At 33.0% G+C, this 9,956-nt stretch overlaps 1 pseudogene; it reads left to right on the forward strand.

The window, feature by feature from the left end:
• Positions 1-9,276: 9,276 nt before the first annotated feature.
• Positions 9,277-9,373, forward strand: LOC122108348 (annotated as a pseudogene).
• Positions 9,374-9,956: the final 583 nt, after the last annotated feature.

Below are 9,956 nucleotides of genomic sequence, written 5' to 3' on the forward strand. Positions count from 1 at the left end.
TCAGTTTCCACATCCAGTAACAGTTACTTCAAGGAACAATCTATGGTGCTGCTTGAAGTATAATGAATGTTTTCTGGCTTCACCGAAATAACACAAGGACACCTTTGGACCTGAGGTAACACATGTTTCAGAGACAACTTAGTGAAGAGAAAATATGAAATTTTTATTTCTTATAAATACATTATGTATGAGTATATTGAGTTCAAACTTTGTAAATTCTCTGTAAATTAAGGCTAATTTTAAAGTGGAAGAAGTTTCTCAGACCATTTTTTTTGTGAGTGTATGTGCTGCGCATTATTTTCCAACTGTACATGAATTTGTTAACTCATGTTAACTATAGCAATAATAAGAGAAAGAGAAATTCTGTTTAAGTATAAAGGTTCAAAACACTATTGAAGACTCTACAAATAGGACCACGTTGAAACAATAAAGCCAAGTCCAATATGTAGATTTATGAGAGTGCTAGAGAAAAAGTATGACTCCTACGTGGAACATGAAGTATGAGGACACTCCCTTTCTAAATCACGCTTGTTAATGATACAACTTTGTAGAAAGTAGAATGGAACAATAATTCTGTTTCCAATGCAAGTCAGATATAAGAGCATGGACTTAATTGGAAAAAAAAATTCCATCTTGAGAGAGCAGTGATTATACTAGCCATGAACTGGTGGATAAGATCACATTTTTCTTTCCTTTACATATATATATATATATATATTTGGTGGTGGTCCTGGCACTTGAACTCTGGGCCTGGGCACTGTGCCTCTGCTATTCCACTCAAGGCTAATTCTCTACCACTTGAGCCACAGTGCCACTTCCAGTTTTCTTGCAGTAAATTGTAGAAAAGAGTCTCCAGGCTGGCTTTGAACCCAATCCTCAGTTCTCACCAGCTTAGGATCACATTTCTAACAGTGTGCACTCAGCATATGTAATGTGTATGTTCATCTATCTTTATATGAATTCTTGAGTTAAAAATCTGGGCTACAGCTTAGACTTTATACTCACAAAAATGTTTGTAGTTTAAAAGTTGATTCTACTGGATAAATGAAACCTAAGAATGTAAAGGAGTCTGGGAATTTCAGTTTGCATCCAGCCAGGGCAGAACAGTTTTTGAGACACTATCTATTATTAACCAGCCAAAACCTGGATTGGAAGAATGGTTCAGGTGATGGAATAATAGTCATGAGAAAGAATGATGAATAAGAGTTTGAGGCTTTTGCATACATACATATAAACATACACATACACACAGAGGCACTTATATGTGCACACACATATACAAAAATGAAGCAACTCTCAGAATATGGAGAAAAGTTAGAAAACAATAGAAAATATGTCCTGAGTAGGACTAGAATCAAGTGATAATTTTTAATGTTAGAAAGTCCTAAAGTGAACTTTCTTCAAAAGAGTTTGAGAATATTACGTATGTAGGGACCAGAGATAGTAAGAGAGTCAAGTAATCAATATTAAAGGGATTGTATCCATGGAGGAATGAATCAGAGACCCCGCAGGTGCATTTGAAAATGTTCATACCCTGTGTCAATTGTTAGAACATCTTTGAAAATAGTACATGAACAGTCTGAGAAATCTAGTGGATAATATCACTGGAGAAGTTCAGAATTGCTAGGCTGTATCAAGATTAAATAAACCAAGAAGGAGCTGGGAAGGTGGCTCAGTGGTAGAGCACTTGCCTTGCATTCATGAAGCCCTGGGTTCAATTCCTCAGCACCACATAAGCAAAAAGAAAAAAGCCGGAATTTGCTCCGTGGCTCAAGTGGTAGAGTGCTAGCCTTGAGCTGAAGAGCTGAGGGACAGCACCCAGGCCCAGAGTCCGGCCCCATTAATGGACCCAAAAAATGAATAAACAAACAAATAAATAACTAAATAAACCAAGAAACTTTGGTGGGGCAATAGCACTCAGACTGACAGGAGATTAGAGACTGGAATTACTACTGATACCTTCCCTGGACCAGGTAGTATAATGTTGTCTTAATAAAACAAACTAAACAAGAAAGGAATACACAGTTGGAAGTTTGGGTTAATTTCTTCATTATGTTTTGAGAAGCCAATTTTTCTATTGAAATGCAACTGGTATATACTCCTCAGTTTTGTTTTAAATGCTCTCTTCATTACAGAACATTCCTAGATGCAAAATGGTTCATGATTCCCACCAAAATTTGAAATAGTAAGTAATTATCATTCTGTTAGATTCCAATGATAGGATGAAGGATTACAAAAGTTTAAGCCTGGAGGAATAGCAATGTTCATCTAATGTAGGTCTTTATAGATCTTGCTAAATTAGAGTTTAGATTTCAAATAAATATTTTGGTTTTGTTTGTAATATCATATTCTACAGGATACTACAAAATTCTCTTTAAGTAGAAGGTTTAATTGACAAATTTACAAATATTTCTTGCATTATATTTGCCTAGCATATTGTTTCAATAGAGCTATAATTAGAACTCAGTTAATAGATAATACCAACACTTCATATATAAAATGATAATGTGAATAATATAGACCGAGATGCCAACAAATTGATTATATTAATTTATAAATTTAGAAAAAGCAATTTTTTGAGGCTTTAATATAACATGGTATGAAGAGAATAATTGTGTGACATCTTCTTTCTTCTACCTGTATGTAACACAGGAAGCAATTTCCTTAATTATGTGCTTCTGTATACTATAAGAAAAATGCTAGGTTTGGGGCTTGTTTTTATTTTTGTTTTTGTTTTATTGCTTTGTCATAGGGCTTGAACTCTGGACCTGGACACTGTCTCTGAGCCTGTTAAGCTCAAGGCTTGTGCCCTACCACTTCAACCTCAGTACCACTTGTGTCTGGCTTTTGCTGGGAAATTTATTGGAGATAAGAATCTAAGGAACCTTCCTGCTCGGGTGTGCTTTGAACTGTAATCTTCCGATCTTAGCATCCTGAATATCTATGATAGTTAAAAAAGTATAAATATAATAATTTTTGCAAGAATACCAGTGGAGGAAAAATGATGCAACCCAGTTTATTGTGGTGTTCTTTCCAGAACATGGAGGGCATCACAATAACAGAGGTGGAGTATTTTTTCCCAATAGAGATAAGTTATTTGTGATGTGAATTAAGGGAATTTTGAGGTGCACCTTACAAGTTGGAAACTCTTGGTCTAGGATGACTTCATGGCATAAATTTTGGGATTGATGGTCATAGAAATAATAGCTTAATTTGATAAACTATTGCTTACTCTTGAAGAATTAATTATAACCGATGCTTTATAGTTTTATCCTAACCAGAATATGGCTATTTTTCTGTTCACTTCACATTCTCTAACACCTCATTGGAAAATGCATCTATTGCAGAATTACATAAAATGCAAACAGGTACTATTTTGAATCTCTCAGGTATGGAATGTTTAGAATATGAAAGTGAGTGGTTACTAGTCATAGGAATTTAACAGTTATAGGTTTCTATAGAATTAAACAGTTTTCGATTTTAGTATGAGAATGTACTAATTTATTCTTTTTTGAAAATATTGGCAAGTATATTGTGAAAAAGTGTCTAGTTGGATAACATTCAAGTAGATGGCCCTCTGAAAAAGAAGGGGTAATTAATTCAAATTAGATGACAAATAGTACTGATTTTTTAACGTTACTACATACAGAATAATATTTACTATAGCAATACAGTGAAATTTTATTTCATGCAGCTGATTTTTTAAATTTAATTTTAATGTGAAAGTGATGTGTAGTGGTTTAGCAATTGTAAGGCAGTGAATACATAACTTTTCAAACTTGTTATCCCCTCTCATTTTTCTCACAGTTTTCCTTCACCCCAAAACCCGTCACAAGTTGTAATGTACATTTCCAACATATTGGCTTGTGAGTATTGCTATTGCATTGGTTTCCCCTTTGTCCTTTGTCTCGCTATTTTGTTGTTCCTCTTCCCTTCCCTAATTAAGGTAAATGTATACACAATACACAGGGTACCAAAATCAAACACAGTCGGAGATAAACCATAGGGGAAAAACCCAAGGAAAATAGAAACCACATAGTACAATAAAAACAACAACTGCAAATAAATATCTCTTTCCATATTTTGGAGTTCATTTTGCTCATCATCAGCTTATATGTTCATATATATGCATAACAAAGCCACTGGAAAATAATAGTTTCATGGATACTATATCATGAAAACAACATGTTAACTGTTTTTGATGGTAAAGGTGGAATTAGGATGGGTAAATTCGCGATTCTGATAAAGGAATTTCAAAAGAGTTTTAAAATTATGACAGGTAAAATTTAATTGTTCAAACTTTTTAACTTAGCCTATTAAGAAAATTTAAAATTGCTTGGGAAAATAGGCTTTCATGCAAAGAAATCCATGGCGACTTAGCTGAGAGTGAGCAATGTGGGTAAGCTGGCTCATTTTCACAGTAAACAAACAAACCTCACAAACCTTACTGTAAATCCTGTAGGTTCCCATGAGAATTATCCTTACCCAGGAAATATACTCTTATTGTGTGAAACAATTCAAAGTTTTTTTTTAAAAAAATAAGACATCAAAATTTATGAATTGACCTTTAATTACTAAACAGTAATTCTCTTAAAAAATAATTTGGGTCAAAATATTTAGGGAGAATGTGCCCTTCACAATGAAAGAACATATTGAATTTACACTTTTCTGTTTTAATACTTTCCACAATATCTTTGCAGGAGAAGCACTGAAACACAGAAAAATATCTAGTTGGATACTTCAAACCAATGACTTCACATTTCTACTTAGCTCAAAAATATAATATCCTTATTAACATGAGATAGTGAAACTTCTCTTAGTACATAAGCCAAAAAGTTTGAGGATCAGAAAAGAATTGAGCAAACTGAAAAGGTAAGAAAACACGTTATTAGAAGCCCTAGCTAAGCATATTGGTTTCACCAGTGGAGGTGGCCAAAACTTTTTGATATAGATTGTCTTAATGTTTTTGTTACCTAAAGTGATTTTACAGAGCCTATTTGGCTCAGTATAATGCAGAACAAATTGAATGAAGACATGAAAATAAATTCCACCTCCAAATAAAAGAGTTTTCAAAGAGAAACCATGAAGATGTAGCAGTGGAGGACGCCTTATAGTCCTTCCGCTTCACTAGACTTGAAGCCAAGAAGCTGTAATAAATTGGAAATCAGGCAAGAGCTAAGAGTAGGACATAGAAGTAGGACATAGAAGTATTGTCCTTTGTAACAGACAATGTCATCCAAGGAATCGGTGATTTAACTCTATTCTTCTCCATACATCTTGTTGAGCAAATACAAGACCAAGAGAAAAAATATCTATTGAAATAATTTTGCAAAGAATAACTTCACTGGTCCTGATATGGCATCTAAGGAGAATCTTAAGAGGGAAGATAAAAGTGGAGTATTCTTAGGTTTCCTCTAAGCATCTTGTTAGCAAAATATATCTTTGAGGTTAGAAGTGATTGAACCAAAAAGTGGTAAAGTACTTATTTTTGTGGGCACTTTAGACACAAGAAGATTTCAAGGTAAAAGAAAAAAGAAAAAATTAGAGCTAAATATTTGTGATTATAGGTTCTTGGACTGGTTTTTGGAGACAAAGTTTTGCATTAGTGTTGGTACTCATTAACATTGTTGTTGGGTTTCCGTGGCAACCAAATGAAAAGGGGAGGTTTAATGAACTCGCTTGGACAAGTAAACAGCATGATAGAAAATAATGGCAAATAATATTTAATGAATTATTTTGAACAATTCCTTTGTGAGAACAAAGAAGGAAAGATATACTTCAAAATCACCTGATGTTATTTAAAGTATGAAAATGGAGGAGTGAAGAGATTGAGAGAAAACATAGAGGACTGTTTTCTCTCCAGTGGAGTAATAGGTTCTTGATCTTATTTCTTCCATTCTGTCTTCACAAGCTATCAAGTGTGCCTCAGGACTGGAGTATCCAGTTGAGATAAAGAGCACTCGCAGAAGAAAATATTTGCAGTAGATATAGGTGATTTATTACCTTAGACAATCTATTTAAATCTGTTCAAAATTCTCCCCTACCCCAAACTGCCCTCTTTGAACAGCTTTGTTTGCTTTTCCAAAGACTGCCTTTCATTAACTGCTTAAAATTTTGAGAGGTCATATTCATACTCTCTAGAGATTGCTGTTTGGTTGTGATTTTTGAGTGTTTTTGTTTGTTGTGTTTTTTTAACTGAATTTCAAAAGATTGTGCAAGTGTGTTACAATTAATATGTCCATCTAATTGTCTAATGCACCTGGATCAGAGTCACTCCTTCTATCAGTCTCAACCAACTCTTTCTCCAAGATTTAGTTCAGATTTTCCACTTCCTTTATTACATATGTACATTGAGTATTCTAGCTGTACTTGCCCCTTGTTCCATTTTTCATTCATTCTATTTTTTACTATTGTTCCTCTCTGGTTTCAATTTCCTGATAGTCATTCTGTTAAACTGTCTGTTAATACTTTGAAAGGTTTATATACATTCCATGAGTTTCTTTTTTTAATTTTTTTATTGTGAAAATACTGTACAGAGGGGTTACAATGGGCAAGATAATGAGTACACTTCTTATCAAGCATTGAAGCTTCCACCTTTGTTTCAATCCCACATATACTTGAAGATATGTCAGCTTATATTTCCACAATTCATTCATCTGCAATAACAATTTGCAAGACTGGAGATGTGAAGCACTTAGACATGATTTTATTCTCGTTCATTTGGAAGATTAATCTTTAGTCAACAAGAAAGTTTAAAAATGGCTTAGAATTTATTCCTAACTACCAGTTTTTATAAATGGCTTTGTACAATTGTGTGCGATTATTTTATTTTACGTAGGATAATTTTTTCTACTACCTATAAGTTTTGGAAAAAGAAGAAAACTAAAATTTACTACTTAGAGGAATATGATAGAAATAGAAGACAGATTTTATGTTTGTCACATCTCTCACCAGTACCCATATTCAAGACTTAAAGTCGTATTTCTTACTATGTAAGACAGATAGGGAAAACATAAAACAACATATGATAAGGCAACTATTAGTGACTTTTTAAAATGTACCTTCTTATGTGATGAAATTTACTTTATTAGCTAATATTTGAGTTGAAATATGGGAGGCTGATCTATATAACACATTTCTGGAAGGCACCTACTGAACAACACAAATGGTGGGGGGTACTATTTCTACACTTTAATGAATGGTTGAACTTGTTTGGTATTAGTGCTGGGTACGTAAATCAACTCTATTGTAACTTGCTCCCTACACTTGAAAACCTTGTAATGTCACTATCATCTACTTGTCAAGTGTTATTTTAGCAAATGTGATCTTAAATAGTTTATTTGAAAATGAATATACTTTCAGGAGATTAAATGTAGGTTATCATTGATTTGAGAATGACAACATTTTTATACTACAGAATCTAGTTTTACTGAAGTACTAGTGTTTTGAAGCACTGAAGATCTTCTTAGTTAATGTTTTTCTAAATTATATTTTACCTCTAGATCAAGTTTTCCTAGCCTTCGTAGACCAATTATGGATCTATCATTCCACAAACTATTTTTTTGGCTGCACTGAAATCTTTCATTAATCATTAGGAGAGGGGTATTAAAAATAATCTTGTTCACTTGTTATTTTGTTCACTCATATGGGCTGGTCATCTGTAAATTGAAAGTTTGAATTACAGTACTTTCTCTCAGATTTTGTGATCTCATCTTTCATCTTAAGTTGCCTTGCATTTCACAATTGATTACTGCTAATTCTTGAAAGGAATTGGGGCCCTGAAATGTTATAGGAAATGAGAAATCGAGATGAGTCTTCAATTATTTTCTGCTGGCATGTTTCATGGGCCTATGTGAGAAGTCTTGCCCTTGTTATTTGATTGTGCAGATAACTGGGACCTGGTATCCTAGGACCGTGGGTCCTGCAGAAGAATAATAGCTTTTAGACATCATATCAGCAAAATTTGGGTATAATCAGTAATAAATGCTTCAGAAATATGGATTAAAACACCTTGGGACCAGCGAGTTAAAACAATTAACAAAGCATCAGAGTAAAATCACTTATAGATTAGCAGAAAAAAATACTGTTATTTTACCATGTGAATTCAGAAGACCGCGAACACTTAGAAGGTATCACAAGTTTATAGCAAAGATATTGCATTGATACTTTTTATATTCTAATATATATTCTAAACCTAATTATTTATATTCCAATCCATTTATGGGAATAAATGTCAATATATTTGTCAAATTATCAATTCTACTAAGATTCACTGTGTGAAATTTAAAATCAGCACATATAAATATAAAATACATAAGTATATATAATGCAAAAACTGTTTTGCATTGTTGTGTTGTGGTTAGGGAATCAAAGGCAACTCTGTTTTAAAGTATTATTCCATTATCTCTACCTCAGTTTTTGGTAGAGTTAGACTTAAAGCTTTACCATTTGTAGATTTACAGCCTAGAGGCAAGAGGAAACACTGTGACTAAAACATTACTAATTTAAGGCATAATATCCAGGAGAAACATATGGACTGCTCCAGGAGCAATGGAAATATTTGGTGATAGAACGTCAGTAGTGTAAGTTCCTGCCTAGTTGGAAGACAGACAGGCCAGGACAGTAGGTAGTCATGCATATGAACAATTTTTTCACCTTCTTGGCTTTAGCTACTTTTGAAATAATAAGTATAATAAACAATTATATTTTGAAAAAATACCTTCCATTCTGAACAATTCTGTCTAAACGGTTCATCTCTCTATGATCCCTTGTAACTAAGATTAGCTTTGTTTCAGTAATACAATCTATGCTATCAGTGTAAGATATTGTGGTTGGTCTGTTCCTACATGGAAGAAGGGTAAAGGTTCAGGTAGACATTTGTCCCAGCAAGACCTCATTTGGGAAATTTTAAGCTGCAGAAGTTTAGAAGTAGCTCTTAAGCAAGGCTTACTTTGAATCCATTAGCTCCACAAAGCTAACTCAGTTGATAAATAAGTATTGAAAAGCCATCACTTTTGGAATTAGCTGTAAAGGCTTCAAAGTATGATCAAATTTAAAAGGAGAACGACAAAATAGTCATTGACAAAAAAATTGTAAATGTGAGGAATCGACCAAACGATATCAGTTTTTTTCCACTATACACAGAATTTTAGAGAAATAAGATCAATAGCATTTTTAGGAACAATAAGGGTTCCTTCTTACAAATAGGCATCCATGGATATATGCCTGTATAAGATTGCATCATTACATTAATTACTTAAATTTAGAGGATTCTACATGCTTCAGAAGCAGGTCTACCCAAATTACAATACAGAGATTAACATGGCACTTGCACAAGGATGATAGGAAAATTTGTGAAGTATTACTTATTTTTCATTCTTCTGATGCAAAAAATGAAAAACAGTTATTAAAAAGTTGATTACAAAAATACAAGTGTAACAATACATGCAATTCATAGAATTAAAGGTTAGTTTGTCATCGTTTTATTAAATCTTCACCTTAGAAAGGCCTTACATAGCATAACCTTTACAAAACTTGAAATTAGATAACATTGTCATTTTATCCCAAAGAAATAAAATAATATTAGGACTCAGGAAAAAAAGGAATCTTAAACTTCTTCTATGTGGAATGCAATCTGAAAGGACACATTTATTAATGAACATATACATTATATAATAATGTCGAATTCAAATTATTATATCTAGGAGAGAATGAAATAGATTTTGGACATTATACAAACATAGATATACTTTTTTCAGAAAAGCACCAGGAACATCTTTAGTGTCTATACTATTCATTTCAACAGATAAGTTAAAATTATTTCTGATTAAAAAAAAAAATCACAAACTCTGCAGAAATCATTATAGATGTATACAAACAACTCTTGAATACATTTTGACATCAAAGTCAGGCAATTCACTTTGAAGAATACCATGGAATCCATGCATTTTTAAAGT

The sequence above is a fragment of the Dipodomys spectabilis genome, unplaced genomic scaffold (genome assembly GCF_019054845.1).
Source record: "Dipodomys spectabilis isolate Male_0828 unplaced genomic scaffold, ASM1905484v1 ptg000057l, whole genome shotgun sequence".
In the NCBI taxonomy this organism is placed as follows: domain Eukaryota; kingdom Metazoa; phylum Chordata; class Mammalia; order Rodentia; family Heteromyidae; genus Dipodomys; species Dipodomys spectabilis.